Raw genomic sequence first — 17,274 nt, 5'->3', positions numbered from 1 at the left:
CAATGATGGGTTCGTAACGGGAGAACATACCTCAAAGCTGATTATCTCGTTGACAGCTCCTTTCAATAACTTAAGTCATCTGAAAAATTACTCAATCTCGGGTAAGTGTTAGCCGAAGACCGTATCATTAGAAGTCCCGCGAGCTACCTGCCTCGCCGACGCATCAATGATAATAATAAATGGACAGACATAAAACGAGATGCACATACAATCTAAAAGCCAGCATATGATTTATTTATATTTACTCATCGGACAATTGGACATACTTCTTTTTTTTATTTTTTTTTTTTTTTTTTGCTTTACAATCGGTACCTGTAACCAAATGATTCACAATAGAAGATATGACTTAATAAGGCACCGATCACTTCCGCCGTACTACACGGCGTGCTGAAGGTTAACTACGTAAATCTGAATCTACTTTCATCTATAGCGAACTCTAACAATAGACAATCAGTGCTAGATGGTGAGTATACTTACTTAGCTGATTAACGGGTTACTATGTCACAACCAAGAGACACACACCTTTATTTTTAAATACTGCAGCCTTCAGGGAAAGGGTTGTCAGCCAAATAGCCTCCCTCGAAGTTCCTTTCATAATGTCATAGGCAGGACACGGCTTTTAAACAATAGAAGCGGATAACTCTCTCGGATGGTTCAGCTTCCTTTACCAAGCAGAGCCCGCTTGTGCGCAAGGAAAATAGCTCGATATCCACGATCTTTTCAGTTAGGCATCATCTTTCGTTTGACGAATCCGACGGGATTGAAAGAATCATAATCTCCCAATATTATATATCACTTATATCTAGCAAGTGGTTGATGCGTAGTTGAGCAGTTTTTTCTGCTCGATACAGTGTTTGTATTTGTCGAAAGTGAGTTCATTCATATGAGCTAAGAATTTCAATTTATACAAATTTCATAACCATCGAAGCACCGATCAACATTCACTCTTGATGAACGCTGATCGGTGCTTATATATTTGTATATATACAAGTTTATAAAACTTGTTGTCTTCTGTGAAGCCATCGGTATAGTCGGTTATTAGATTGTAAATTGTAGATTGTATTCTGCAAACCCCTCCAAAAGGCAAACGCCTAATGCTTTTTTTGTCATCAGTTCGCCGTTGCTGTCATTTGTGCATGAGACCCTCATACTTAGTTGAAAGAAGAACAAACGGTGGCTAGTTCGTAGGCGTGGTAATCCTCTATGTACCTATGTAGTAGTCGTGTCATGAGGAAATCATTTGCCACGTTCGGGAACGAAATCTCGGTAAAATGCACACCTTGGTGTAGAATGGTCGGTACATATTTGTCTCGGTACGGTATATGGGTCTTTCCTGGAGAAAGGGCTTTTTAGCAATTCTTTCGATGAGTGTCGTTTAGATTTCGCTGATGCTTCAGCACGAAGAAGACAGTTTCTCTTCCCTAGAGTTATAGGGTGTACTTGTCCGTCTTTGCGCGCTGATGATGACACTGATTCGCTAGCAACCGTTATACATATGCCCATATTTTCTACCCCACCTCTCCATTTTGACTCTAGCTGTGTGGTGGAGATTCCTCCGCCTGAACGGTCGACAAAGACCAGATGTCACCCAACGAAAATACCTGGTGGCGTCATGTGTGCCCAGTATGCAGGCTCGTACTAGTTAAATAGAGGAACTCGCACGAGAGGCGACCTCTGCATCGACCAGCGAATTGGAATGGCCGTCCTAGAGACAAAACTCCTTAAGACTTTTGTTAAAGAGGCCTTCTTTGGAAAGTAAGCGAGCGAGAGAGAAGGAATGAAAGATCGGATACGCTTATGAAGATACTCTTCAATATCATGGTCGGTGCCCCAGGTTTCGTCTAGTAGGGTAACCTCGGCGGTATCGATGGTCATGGCAGGTTAAAATGATCTAACTAGCAGTTTGTATGGGACGTTTGCTTAACCAGTCCGAGCCAAAATATGGGTAAAAGGCCGATAATCGATGCTCATAGAAAGAAATATGACATTAGTCACTCACTATGTTAAGACCACCCGAGGACGAAACGATCGTCGAATTCAATCTTCTTTCTGTATCACAACACCACGAACTTTTCCTTACGCAATTTAACCCTAAGCATGATATAAAGACATGGTTGTGTTTAGTGTGCATGTATTGTATCACGCATCATCACGCTTGAGGTTCTGCGAGCGGTCTTCGTTGTCCACTAACTAGTATAGAAATCATAGTAGAATGATCTATAATTTTCGGAATCACACGCGGTTTTCAGTAGCTATACTTAACAAGCTTATACGTTCTAGATATAATACTGGTATCTCTAAATTGTCATCGTTTAGCTTAATCGTTGCCATTGTGACGTTGGCACTTTTAGCTGTTGAATAGCTGAATAGCGTAAAATTTTGAGCTAGCTCTTATTATCGATAAATCAACATAATTTCCATTTTTTTCATCGAAGTTCGGTTACTCTGTACTCATCAATGAAAAGTGTTACATGGTAAAGTCAATGTCAAATACGAGCATCTACACCGAGGCTGACTTTGGGTGATCGTAAGGGCTGTTTTCGCACAGCTGGTTATACCTATTTGTTTATTGCCATCTCGTCGATCCGTCATCTTGATTCTTCTATGCCATTAACCAGGCCAAGCTGAATTAAGACCACTGTGTCGAGAAGACCGCTCGCAGTCACTACTTCATTTATTTTCCTTGACCGGACTTCGGCATTTGGCTATACATAATCTAAGCGTTCCGTACGGTTTAAAAATAAAATCGATAAAAACGAAGAAAACGACGCACCATCACGAAGGTGCGTAACAGCAGCGGCGGCGGCAGTGGAAGAGGAAATGGTAGCGGCAATGGATACGTAGCGTGGGGGGCTAAAAATCATCGTTTACTTGCTTGCCCGTTAACCTGCCTGTGCGAGTATTTGCGATAAGCGTATAAAGTTGAACATCACTTCTGGTTTTTCTGGTACTTGAAGGTATATTTACAGTACGTCATTGACCATTTGTCGATTGCAGTGTGAAGGCAACGAAGATGCGACTAAGTAAAGAAGAGAGGGAAATGAAGGGATTAACGCTCCTTGCCATGAAACAATGTTGGGTAATCAAATAACATTTTTCAACGTATCGAGTCGTCTATAAATAACGAAAGGAAGCGAGAGACCAGAGTGACATTCTTATCGACATGAGGTGGGGCAAAGACAACTTCGGACAACATTGCCAATCCGAAGCGTATTTTTCCAGTGCAGTGTTTGGCCTCTCAGCTATTTTCGTTTATGCGTCTTTTCCTTGTCTTGGGGAGCGACTATTATGCTAGTGGAGAGGTCCTGTAGCAGAAACACGAACAATTTTCGGTACGCTTGCGTCTAATGTGACGCAGTAGTCATTATCGTTATCGATGCTGCTGCTAATTTTCACTGCTTTGTCGAGGCAAGGGTTGAAAGACGGCAATTAATAGCAAAGATCATCACCATCATCGTCATAAGTAACTTGTCGTTCCCGTAGTCATTGGAAATGTCCAATTTAATGGGAGCGCAGTTACTAACCAGCCGATCGTCATGCTGCAGCTTTTTAGGGACTCAATTCTATTCGCTTTATTTTCATGTTACGCTAGAGCGACAGGGCCGCTGCTACTGCTGCAAAGCTCTACCCTTTGCCAGAACTAACGTAGTTTCCAGTTGTCAATGGCCATAAATGTTAGCTAGAGTAAAGCTACAGTTTGCAGCTCTGCGATATTTTATTCTCTTTTTTTGTTCCCTTTGGCTGACTTAAGCCTGGTCTCTCTCGATCATTTGCTGCTGTTTTCGTCGTAGCGCCACTGGATTCACGCGTCCGTCCCTCGGCGGGGCATAATGGAAATTGAAAGTGACGCCGCGTGACAGCCCGGATAACGAGAGTCTTGCTTTTAGCTTCGAAAGCAGACGATTGGTATGTGGACGGGTAGACGGACGATTGGGCAAACCTATAACTAAAACCGCAGTAGCATCGGTGGACCCCTTTTGTTGTTGTTATTATGGTTGAGCTAACTGCCGCTGTGGCCACTATAGTCAAGCTGTTTGCCATAGAACCGTCACTTACAGCAGCGAAAGTGTAGGTAACTAGTAACGGCGACGAGCAAAAATCTTTCATTTTACAGATACTGCTGCCGCCGTCTTCATCGGCATTAGATTGATTTTCGCTTCGCACGTACAGTATACGGTCAACGTGCGCCAATTGAGTAGCGGTACAACTCCGAAAGTTGAAGCTTGTTTCAATGATATTAGGGCAGCAGTAGCAAAGTTTGTATCACGGCCAAATTTCCTCTGTTCTATTAAATACAAGAAGTGGAGTTTTCGCTCATCTTGCAACCGCGTTATCGAGGTAAGCGCATGTATGAAAAACGTATATACCGCTGTCGTTCTCTAACTCCGGCCCTTATACGTCAATATAACTATTATGAGCTATAAATTTGCGAGTAGTGCTTTATTTGTGCGACGATCGAAATGATGAAGCTGACGACCGAGGATGATTTCGTTCTAATTTGACCTATTGATGCTAAAATTGTACAATTATGCTAAAATCAAATGCGCTAAATTGATATACTAGGGTGTCACACCCCCAATATGTAACGGTGTATCTCAGTTGCGTCACATGGGAACAGCAAAAAGCTCTAGAAGTGATAACTCTGTTTGATTTTCAGTCAGCCCGATCATAATGATATATCAATTAAATATTAACGAGATACACCAGTTGAGCGTGCCAGCGACACCTCAGATTTAGTGCGGCATCATCCGAAGTGAAATATTGCAATTTCTCTCTTTTTGTCATTTGCGTTAAAAAGCAGGAAAAATCGTTGCGCCACTATATCGTAGCAAGCATAATTTCTTGAATATATATAATCAGTGTATGTTTACGTTCCGCTATATGGTTCGTGTATGATGGGCCAAAAGAAAGCCACATTCAGTAAAAGAAAAATAGGCTGATGGGAAAGCCAGTGATAACAACAGTGAAACATCAAATAATCATCACTGTCTATTAGGATCATTATTATTGTTTAACGCACGGAAAACCTGTAGGCCCTATATCACGATCATATGCAAGGCAGTGATCGTTCCGACAAACTACAGGATATACGTGGATCAGCAAGCCGTACTAGACAATAGTAAGAACCACGCTGACAACGATACATTACTGCTTGCTCCTCTGTATGAGCGTTTTGTGCGAGTAATCTTGTCCGAGTGTGTGTACGTGCGTGTATGCATGTGTGCACGCGTACGAGCGATAAACGAGCCGAGTACGGGTCTGCTCGTGTTCAGCCACGTCTAAGAGTATGACTTTGCTGCGGGTGCTGACCGCTACCGAAAATCCTACGAGAGGGATAGTCACGAATATCGTGCAGCGCGTAGTTCTATGATCGTCGGCCTGTTTGTCTTTCGGTTCATTTGACCTGCGACGGTTTAATTTTCCCGCCATTGCTCCTTTTCGCTCATGGCTGGATTGTATTTCTGTTGGCCGAACCCAGTTTCCAAGAGTACCGAAAGCGGTAGCTAAACAGTGGCAGGACAAAGGGCGCTACTTTGGGCAGCTCTGTTTGTCAAGTTGTTCCTGCTGCTTATGCTAGCGGCGAGAACATACGACTGCGCGAACAGGCTGAAGAATCAAAACAGAGAGGGAATAATAATGCTGCTGCTGCTGCTAGAAAGAGGTAACGGGGGAGATTGGCTGGCATGTTATCCCGTCTATATAATGTTATCACATGGCAGTGTATTTGTACCGACGTATTCTGAAGCGATTTATAATCTACGTATAACCGCTCATTCTACTAACACTAGCGCTACTATTATCGTAGGCCCGCGGCATGAAAAGATCGGCGGTTAAGAAGCATCGACAAGCGACAGAACGCGGTGAATATGTAGGTACTGTTAATTGTAGGTACTAGTGACGTTAATCGAGAACGATCACGATCTGATAAAAGACGAAAAAGATCAAGAAGACTGAGATTGAGCTAAGATAATGGCGACGACGAAGATCGGCAGTATGGGTGGACTGAAATGGAGAACATCATAATATTATTCAATGGCAAATTGTATCCATACTTTGTAGTGTTATTACACAGAAACTGCTCGTCGATGGTCAGCTACATTATGGCGGCAGTAGCAACAGACCCTCAATATATTCTTCGACATCGTAGTCGTTATGCCCAGAGCAAGGACGGTGCAACTGCTGATATGAGCATACCATACTAACTAATCGTCAGTGCACTTATCGCAACGGTTCTGGACGGCGGCTCGTGATGCTAAAGACCTCTTTCACCCTATTTCCCGCCTTCCTCCGCCACCCTCTTCCCCCGGCAGTTGGCTACGTTTCTCAATCTTCTGCTGACAACAAAAGCAGCTGAAACGCTTTCAGAAATATGTACATTTTTGTTTGTGTGTACAGTACATAAATCAAGAGTTCGTATAACTATATTGACGCGCGTACGGCATACGATCCGCTATGTTATGGTTCAGTGGCCAATTGTTTTACTAGTGTTTTTTTTTGGAGTTGTCTCCTTTTCAGGGTTATTTAACATATACTGCATATGGTAGAGCGACAATGCTGCTTGTCTCTGATACTTGTTCTGTGATGATTTTACTATTAGGTCAACATGACGTTGTTATGATGAATAAAGAAAGGATTTTTACCGATAGCGTGACATCATCAGCTAGCATGTTCATATGATAAGCTGTAAGGCTTATCAATCTGTGTATCATCATTCCATAACACTATAACAAATAGATAACCATGAGACCATTGTACAAACTGCTTCTGGACGCTTGAGTATGAAAAGCTGAATGACGTGTTTTTGTACAACGCGCTCGGTCCTTTTCACTCGCAGGTGTGTCGACTGCGTGGTCCTGCTACTTACAAAACATTTTTCATCGCCGATTCGCCAGCTGTTATACTGGCAGATTATTCAGTGTCCGTGTGGGGACACGCGCGTGCTTCATTTCAGGGCTATCGTAAGTTTGAGGCGGTGATGAATTTAACAAAACGCGAGCTGGGAGGACCGATTCAGTCGCACCAGTAGATAAACATAACAGGTGATCTGAGGTACTTGCTTCCGTGTTTCCGAAACGAAGAGCAGCTTTTCTCGGGCAGGACATTGACTTAACCCGCAGAGTGCTTCGTACATACAGGAGGAAACGATATGTCTCCCCTAGGCCAGCAAAGCTGTTACTTATATATAGATATAGCCGACAATCTCTCACGGGTTGTACGATAATAATATTATAAAGCAGAGGAAAATACAAACACATGTTAGATTCAGCAGTTAGCCGTTCCTGTCAGCTAAATACATTAATTTGAACAAAACGTCGTGTTGTTTTTAGCGTAAGGCAACTGTTTTGCAAGTACGAGGTTGTTTTTATATTTGAGATAAGATCTTCGTCGCATATATAGTCAAGCGCGAAAAAAAAAACTTTCGAATTTAATCTTCCACACTTTCTTTACCGTAAACACCGCTTCGAAGTTACGACTAAATTTAACTTATAAAATTTAACGGCTAAATTTAACTGATGATCAGCTAGCCATAAATAGAACCTTCGTTTACCCGATGTAGACGTTTAAAGCCCATACTGTAAAGGTCCAATAATGTTTTTCAAAGAAAGTCTTTTTCATAGCAGTAGATATAGTATTTTTTTATTATTCAAAGTTCTTTTCTTCAAGATATGTTAAAATACTTAGTAAGATTTAATATTACTAAAAAGCATCGTTTCTGAACAGTTATTACGGTTACCAGCTAACCAGTTAGCACCACCGATACCTTTTACTGTGCTACTAATTTACTATTATTCAGAGAAGAGCTTTGTGACGCGGATTGTCTTTGCTGAATGAGGGCAGACGGTTGTTCTGCGGTCTCTATTTGAAAAATGCCTCGTCAAATGCCCATCTGAACTTGTCGCATTCCTATGTTGTATTTCCAATCAGCTGATAATATTTAACGCTTATCGAAGAGGTAACGCAGCGCTTATATTTGTGCGGATAAAAACAAATACGGCTGTTTATACAATCTCTTTCAGTAGGCTTTTTCTTTTTCGTTTAACTGTGAAAACAATTTTTCGCTTAGTATTGGAGACAGTGATAAATGATCGTTACTACGCCGGTGATGCGATGATGATTATGGATATGTAGATGGTCCAATTGAGTTTTGTACTATATAAGAGACAGCGAAGGCATTGTAGCAGCTTTTACTCGACCTATAAGCTTAATCCTCAATTTGTTCTTTTCATATAAAGCCTCTGCGACTGTTAGATGGTGAACCTCGATTTATTTTGTGCGCTGTTGGAACAACTCATAACGTAAGCGGTGGTGCCTATGGTCGTCGATCAGTGCCGCCCATCCGTAATACATACCCCCGCTGATTGATCCACGGATCACCCCAGTAGCATCTGAGGCGATCATCACACCACAGCTCGTGGCTACAAAGGGCAATGCAGTGCAGTCGGGGAACAAGCCGTGACCGTATTCGAACTTTCTGCTTGGGCTTTTGCGTATGCAAAGGTGGGCGACGCGGGCAACCGAACAGGCTGGAAAAGTTGGCACGAAAGAGATCCCTCCAGTGCTTTTAGAAGGACGTATCTAGTGGACGTTTGTGTCGCCACTGGAAAGATCGACTCAGACTGCCGAAGGAGACAGCTAATGGAAGACAGATAAGGAAAAAAACAAAAGCTTACGAGAAGAAATGATGCGTAGACTATATCGTGAGTATTTTAAACGGTTCCAGGGCGACGCCAATTTTAACGGCCACTGTCTGAAACATGTCCATATGATGTTTCACGTACGTTTGGCTTCACGTACGATAACGAACTAGAGGCCTAGCTCTTTGTTGGATACGCTCCTATCAAAAGAAGATCTCTAATATATATATATATATATATATATAGCAACAGACGGTCAGTGTATAGAGAGCACTAATGTATTCGAACGGTTTATATGCAAAGTATAAGTTGGAGCTAACCTTTTCTCCAACGCTTCCGAAAAACAGCGACGTACGTAATTAATTATTAAAATGTCGTATGAAGCGCTCATGATAACCGTGTGTTTGTTTTTCTTGAAGTAGGGAATATTTGCAATGTATTCAGCTAGAACTATGATCTACGAATTACGTGGTCATGACGCGACGGTCGCCTGTAGGTACTGCCGAAGAACATAGGTCATCGTGTTGTGATCTATACTACATCTCGTCGCTCGAGCCTTCAACCAAGCGTTTAGCTTAAATTTCTGATAGCAATTATTTCTTCATTAACTAGGGAATTAATGGAAAAATCATTACGAGTTACGAGAGTGATCGGTTCCCTTAGCTACTCAATTCTCTACTGAAACATTCAGCTTAGTTACGTTTGGAGCGATTGTCGCTATCGGTATTGCACTTATGTTTTTTGTGCATTTCTCTAGATACCCAGTTATCGAATTCGTATTCAACAACGATCTGCCAGCGACGTTCCTAAATGGTCTTATGCAGGTTAAAGAAACAAGCGAATGCTGTAGCCGTTGATGGTTTATAGCGATGTGTCGTTCTTTTTGATCTTGTCATTTTGTAACCGCAGTCCGCTGTAATGATACGCTGGCGCCGCGCCGCTTTCTTCTGGTGTTTCTATCATTCAGTGGGTGACATGGGGTTTTCTGAACGTACTCGGTACGGTCTTCCTCTCTGTGTGTAGTATATCTATGATGTTACCGTTTGCTTTTTCTCAGCGTCACCCTCGTCGTATCGCTATGATCAGCGTTTGTCGCCTGATGTAGAGTTTTGTATATGCGCGCCAGTGGTGGCGTTGCAGTCTGTTAGCAACGATATCCAGGCTGGTTTGTGTATAGCCGAGTGAATAATTCCCAATGGAAATGTTGACTATCGTTCGCTATAACAGTAGCGTCAGCAACAATCGCGATGATGTTTGCAGAAATTACTGCGACTTAGCGACGCACGAGAACGAGGAAGGCGGTCTCCATTCAGGCAACTCCTGCATTTTTTACAGCTGCAGATTCTGTTCATGGCAGTCAGTCAGCGGCAGCCATCGCTAACGGATTCGACCAGTGGACGGTGCAGTGAAATGTTCTTGACGCTCGCGAAAATAGAACGTCGATGATGATGGTAATGGTACTGCTGATGAATGGGAAGAAAACGACGAAGGTCTTAGGTTATCAGTGTTTCAAAGCCGCAGACGGAATAAAAGTCTGGACCTGTCGTGCATGTGTATTCATTTCGACTTTAATATTTTGTAGTTCACACATCGTCGAAGCTGGGGTCAGCTTTGTTTACCGTGCAATCGATCTGACACGAAAGAAATGCTGGAGGACGTAGGGTAAAAATGATTAAATGTCTATGGATGAAAGTGAGGGTAGCGCTGGGAAAATGACGATTTATAAGCGACTTACTTTGTAATAGTGTATGTCTTAGGTGGTGGCTAGGTCAGCTGAAAAATAGCACTTGGATAACACGACCAAAGGCTCGTTGGTTTAAATTCGCTAAGCGCATACATACGCACAACCTATGTTAATAGTGAAAGACTGCCTCATATAATTTGGTGCTTTTCCATCATAAGGAAAGGCTGACTCATTTTGACTCATATCTACTAATAAATATACTTCAGAATCGTTAGGTAATGGCTCAGTCTGCTATCGAGCCCAGCACAGCTGGTTACTATCTTGAGCTTATTACATTAGCGCACTGATAATCGATGACTAGTTAAATTCTCGCTATTTTTGTGACTTGGATTCGAAAGGAATTCCTTGTTTCTTTCCCGAAAATCGGCGTTCTTCTCCGATAGCCGTCGCGTCCCCAATAATGAATTGCTTTCTGCTTTCGCTCTACCTGTAATTCCGCCATTGGCTGCCATTTCTTTGATGCTTAAAACCGAAGCTATTATTATTCCCATGCTTCCATTTCTGCTGACGCTTATGCCGCTGATGCTGTTCCACAATACTTCTTTATCATTGCTAATAGTTTAACCTACGGGGGATGACCCCATCGCACCACCGAAGCTGAGGTAACATCAGCGAACAGCCGAACGACGACCGCCACGACGAAGATGCTGCTTCGTCGTTGGCTGGTGACGTACGGGCTACGTTTAGCTGTCGTAGGTAGCAGAGCGATGGTCCAGCATCCAGTCACCGATGCAAGCTATTTTCTTCCGGTTGCGGTGAATATAGTTCCTCTTTTATAGACGAAAAAAATAACGAAAATACCTTTTTGATCATTCGTTGTATTTCTCCCTGGCCCCGCTGCCCTCAGTCTCGCACTACGCGCTCACTACTAGCTTCCCCTTCTCCCTGGATGTTTTTTATTACCCATTTTATGCCCAGTCTGCCCATTGCCTCTACGTCGAAGTATGTGTTACTGGGAAGGGTATGTGCTCATGACGGCTAGTCGAATCGGGCGAAGGAAACAACTTCTAAAAGAATGACACTTAAATTAGCATTAGCATTACCAGCGTCAATAAAATCATTAGCAGCAGCAACAGCGCTACCGCCATCATCACCGGCGCGGCGGCAACAGCAGCAGAAAGATGGTCTTTTCGTCGTCATCACCCATATGACAATCATAACTTAATGAATATTTACGGCTGTTTTTGCTCTTTTCTTTATTTTCATGGTGACTTTTTGCCCTCTTAGTCCGTCCCGTCCTATCCGCCCTCCCTCTCTCCTATATTCAAGAGAAGAAATCTACCTGACTTACGATATGAATCGCCTTTTCATCTTTCCGGCGTCACCAGCCGGTGATGCTAATAAATATATCCATATACTTGTTACTACGGCAGGAGTGTGCACAGTTACGGATGATGCTGGGACAACTGTTCACAAGTTTACCGTAGCATTTACGTATAACAGCAGTGGCAATAGTAAGCGGAAAAAAATTGTTGGATCATATAGAAATTCGCCTTTTCCCTGTTGGAATAGCTGCAGGATCAACCGATTCAGGAAGGGAAGAAGCAGACTCAACTTCGTTGCTAAATAGCACCGCTGTTAGCAATAGCATTAGTAATTGTGATTAATACAAAAAGAGCGGGGCAACCGGGGTAAACGGGAGAACATCACCAGATGGCAGTCACGATGTGAAGACGCTTAACGGAAGGAAAAAATGAAAAATTTTTTGGCTATTGAAGCTTAGCCTTTTCTATTCGTCAAGACGTGGTGAATGCGTGCTTTGTCTCTAAGAAGTTCTTTCAAAGCTGAGTTAAGTCATTTTTATGCTTCTCAGCTACTTTGTTCGGTGAGATACCTGGTGCAGTGCTGAGCCTTAATTGTGGATCCATTGTAACGTACCAAGCAAACCAGCATAATTAAATTATAACGAGTTAATGATAATAGTCATAGTAATTGTGACGGATGTTTCATAAACGCTTGCCTTTACATTACAAATAGATGTCCACATATATTTTTTTCGTTCGTGATCTCTATTGTTTAGGAGTGATTGATTGAATGGCAAAACAATCAGATCTGTTATTACAAAACTAGTCGTTCCATAGTGCTAACGATTCTTCGCACTGTGTATACTCGCTAATTTTTACTGTTAGAACCTACCTACTAGATCTTTACTAGAAGGACCATCAAACACGATCCAAACGATGTCCAGTGAGGACCATCGCTAGTATCTGACTCTCTCTATATATATATATATTATATATATATATATATACGCATCACTGATCTGTTCTGAATATGTTTATTTACGTAACGAAGAAATGCGAAACGGAGGTCGAGATAAAATAAATAGTCGTATGATTTATATTTTCCACAATGGCCAGGATTGCTGTTATGGGTACGGATGCAATGGGAATCATGCATAAAGCTAGTCTATTTATGATAATACAATTTATTGCTTGCTATATCTTCTGTAGCGACGTGAACAAACAGCATGGTCATGGTTCTTCGACGAATCACTATTAACAGGTATCAATGCAAACGGCCCTTTGTTGTATGGATGCCAAAGGGAAAAGGACTGATACGGAACGCATATGTTATATAATACTTCGATCTGTGCTAAGCTAAGCTATACGTCGTTCGACGAAATACCATTTTATAATCAAATTCTGTTGTAACTGTTGATCCGGTTATGATGATTCACGGTCGTTTTTATTTGAGGCTTTTTCTGTAGTTTACCATAATGGGGCGTAGTGTGTTCGAGTGTTCGTCGGTAATTTTGCAGTATTTGGGGATGAAATTATGTTGAAGTAATGGCCGAGAATCAGGACGTGATCGATTACTTCGTCGCTAATTAGTGCGCCATTTTATATGATGGAATATGACGGCCTAAAGAAGCAGTAATACAAAACTCGATTCCTGACATTCTGTCATAGTGGAGGAGTGAGAGTAAAGGTGTGCCAGGTCTTCGAAATAGCAAATCAAACAAACCTGCTTAAATCGTCTGGATTACATACGGCCCGTTCCTGTCGTTTCTGATGTTGTAGCTACGGGATCGTTATAGCCAGTTGGCCAGGGACCAGTGAGCCGAAAACAATGGTACTATGATCGTTCCCTTTCTCGTATGCCAAACGTGGCGCTGGTGATTTTGATATTAATTGTCACCTGCTGAGGTGGATCTTACGCTACAGCATAACAGAAGTGGACGGACAGCGGTGAGCGTGGAAGGATAACGGCAAGGCCGAGCGGTCACTTCTACTGCTTCATCGGGGCCGTCGGTGCGCTGCTGTTCTCAAGGGGATTCTGGATAGCCGAATCCATTTTGATACCGCCGCAGCAACAACAATAACGGTAGCCGCTAACCTTGCCTTCGAGCAGTGCGGCTCCGAAACATGAGCCACGATGCCATATATATTTTACATCGTCATCAACATCAGATAGTAGGACTGCTATGTCGAACAGACCGATAAAAGAAGACGAAATAATGAGGAACGAAATCAGCGGCAGACGAACGGGAGAGAGTTGTGAATGGATTTATCTATTTACGTGTGTCTACGTCTGTGTGTCCGCGTATCTGCCCGTCCAGTGGTCAATGATTGAATATGTGTCTGGTATCACTTAGCTATGGATGCGAATCAGAAACTGACAAGATGTTACCATCGATTCTTTCGTACGACTCCTGCGCTGTTAGAGCAATAACGACGCACTTTTGAGATTTAAAATCGGGAAATTTTGCGAGGCGTGGTCATAGTGAGCAGGCCGAAGCGTCTGACACAGTGACGCGTTTATGAAAACTTGAAAGCGGAAAAAGAATTAATGTAGAGGGGCAGTATCAGAAAGAGCTGACCAACGATTTCTGGATCTACTAGTCAACGTCTCCATTCTATAGTGGTAGATTCTTGTTACAGACGTTGCTGACCGCAACAATGTAACAGATTACTTTGTTCTTTCGTAATATACAAATTGTGTTCGTGAATGGCTCAAGAGTAACGGCGTATTTATTTAATAAATTGTATTACTTTCGCCATGAAGTGCGAAACTCCACTACTACGTATCACTTCGAATTTTAAATTTGCCGGTTTGTAGGTTCTGCGCCTATTATCAACGTTTTCTGCAATGATTCCCTATAGTGATTTTCAATTCAATTCAAGTTACTAATGAAATAATTATCCTACGACTATGGCATTTCTTTATTACCTATTCTATTTACAGTAAAATAACGCTAGAGACAATATCCGCCCGTGCCTTATCGGAAGGGCGATGAGCGATAAATCATATAGGTGTTTGATTTTTTTTTAAACTTGTATCTTCTTTATCGTTTCTCTACGAAATATATTCATCGCCTCAAATGCTATTCATAGTTGCTAAAACCACTAATACTACGACAACAAAACAAATGTTACTAGAAGAATTACATACCTTTACATCGCAACCCACAACCATCTCCAGCTACGTAAGACCTTGAAAGGTAAGCGTGGGCTACTATTGCTACGCAATTATAGCTAGAAGCCAAAGAATTTTTCTACGCTTGCTTCTACATCAAAAAAAAATTCGGCATGTTTGTGCAGATCGCAGTCATTTCCCTGCTGTAGGTATTCGAAGTACCGCCGTTAGCATGCCACCTAGCGCCGCCGTAATCGCTGCCAGCAAAAGCCAGAAAATTCAAAATGACACGCGACCGCGTTATCCTTTGCTGCTTGGCTTCCGAACAACACAAAACCTTAAACGAACTTTGCGTTCTCACGTTTAACGTTCATTTCAGCGCAGCTTCCCATCTGCTTCTGCATGTTCGGAAGCTAAATCACACACAAAAAATTACCGGTCGGTCCAGCTTTCCTAATATGAAAATGATATTAACCTGCATCTTCTGCTCACGCCATATCAGTGACCCTGCACATATATATCATTAAGTGTACATAATATGTATTGTATCATATTATAACGTCATCGATTAGAAAAAGGATTTCAAGCGCCCTGTGTCCAAAAGTGTATTGCTTTACAACAGAAAATTAACAAAACATACTATTCTTTTCTGTGTTTTACAGGTAATAGAGGACTTAGCAGCGATATCGATTATATGCAGTCGAGACGCCGTTTGTCTTGGCTTTAAACTAGCAAAGAAATGAAAACTTTATCGGATAACAGGTGCCTCTTCCTATTCCTCAAAATAATGCGTTGAAAGATATCGAGCGAAATCCTATGTGGGAATCACTGTTGAAGTAGAATCGACGAGCTCAACTACATAGTATAATAATGTTAGGGCCTTTCTTCATACTAGTTAGTCGGGATAAGAGTTTCGTACTGTTGTGTAGACTTACGTAATTGTCGATTTTGAAGACTCTGAGAACGACGCACGCACTACAGTTCACGCGGCTGGTTCAACCGCAAAAGGGTTATTTTTCCTCCTATGGGGGTGAAGGTGAAGACAGAATTGATGGTATACGTCTCGGAAAACAGGGAAATGTCGCCGTCACAAAGGCTCAAGTGAAAGTCAGGGATCGTGAGAACATCCCAGTGTACGCACCGTTTTCTCCGGAACGGAATGACGACTCAGTATGCGCACATCCACGCGTTCGTAGATGATATAGCCGTAGAATGAGACGTATGCAATGTCCATACGCAGTGAAAGTTATTTATGACCCGACATTGATTTATAGGCATAACTGTTATGAGCCAGAGAACGAAAAGCTTCACCAACCCATTGCGCCGTGCTTGGGAGCGCCAAGTGCAGGATGTTACAAAGATCTAGCTGGAAATAAATATCCGCGCGAGTCGTCCTTCGCTCGGATCGAAAAGTGTGGCCACACCCAGTGAATTTTTTAAGATTACGTGTGAAAAACAAGTAACTAGTCAACTAAAAAAAAACGCCCCCAAAGTATCAGCAGAATTATGTGTCTGTACAAACCTGTCGAACAAGGAAGGCAAAAACACAAGAAAGATACGCGCTGCAGTTCTACTTTTTAATCGGATATTGCCTTGATGATAAACTTCGTGCTCCAATGTTTTCTTTTTTCGACAGAGTGAACATAGCAAATGAATCGAATTTAGGATGCTCATTTATATTCGAATTCAGCGATCGACACACTCTTTCATGCTGGCAGCCAGACCTCTAATGGAATGTCTAACAGCAGCGTCGGACGTATAGCTCGAAATATAGAGATCTGGAAGGTTGTAGCATGTAGGCATTATGAAGGCCAACCTTTATTTTACCGAGACCAACTTACTTTAGTTTAGATTGGTGAATTTGGCTAATCAGTCTTTAAATTTGTTTATCATAAAACACTAAGCATGATTGATATCTTGTGCACGGACCCTTTTATAATGCGCAGTGCCTGTACCGTAAGGTAAAATATATTCATATATAAGTCTTTATCATATAACGTACAGCGACAGCTATTTCCTAAAGAGTATTAGGCAGTGATAGAGGGTATTAGGCGGGTGACGAATATGACAGTAGCTGTGCACGAAAACGCGTATCGGCATGTAAGTTTGTCCGTCTGCTGCCTTCGCAGCAGCGCGTCGTGAAAAACGCTGAATGTAGTTTCTTTTTATTTAAACTTGTTTTCGATCTGGCAAGATGTTTTTGCGTCTATCATATTAAATCGCTGACTTGCTTACTTAACATGTTGAACATAGAAAACGGTCGAAAGATATATTTCTAAATCAGGCGTGCATTAAAAACACACTATAGATAATTAAGCTTTAAACGCAAGTCACTGCATAAATCAATCTAGCCGCGATTAACATTCTCTTACCTACGACTCTTACAGGACTATTATAGTAATTTTTTTGTTCTATCTATCTCATACTGCTTTTATTTATCAGTGTCATTTGCCTGCCGATACGCCCAGATTGCAAAAAATTTCAGAATCTCAGAGACATTTTATGCGAACAAAAGCGGATATCATAAAGTACTAT

At 42.0% G+C, this 17,274-nt stretch overlaps 1 protein-coding gene and 1 long non-coding RNA gene across 6 annotated transcripts in view; both read left to right on the top strand.

The window, feature by feature from the left end:
* The window catches only part of LOC111268080 (uncharacterized), a 29,401-nt gene extending 13,241 nt beyond the window's left edge, over positions 1-16,160 (top strand). The window contains exon 3 of the long non-coding RNA XR_002684990.2: positions 15,402-16,160. This is a non-coding gene — a long non-coding RNA (uncharacterized LOC111268080). The remainder of the gene's footprint in view (positions 1-15,401) is intronic.
* The window catches only part of baz (par-3 family cell polarity regulator), a 116,254-nt gene that overhangs the window by 40,661 nt on the left and 58,319 nt on the right, over positions 1-17,274 (top strand). The gene's annotated exons all lie outside the window — the stretch shown is intronic.

The sequence above is a fragment of the Varroa jacobsoni genome, unplaced genomic scaffold, assembly GCF_002532875.2.
Source record: "Varroa jacobsoni isolate VJ856 unplaced genomic scaffold, vjacob_1.0 scaffold_1254, whole genome shotgun sequence".
In the NCBI taxonomy this organism is placed as follows: domain Eukaryota; kingdom Metazoa; phylum Arthropoda; class Arachnida; order Mesostigmata; family Varroidae; genus Varroa; species Varroa jacobsoni.
The sequence above is the reverse complement of the archived record's forward strand: the minus strand, read 5'-3'. Positions and strand labels throughout refer to the sequence as shown.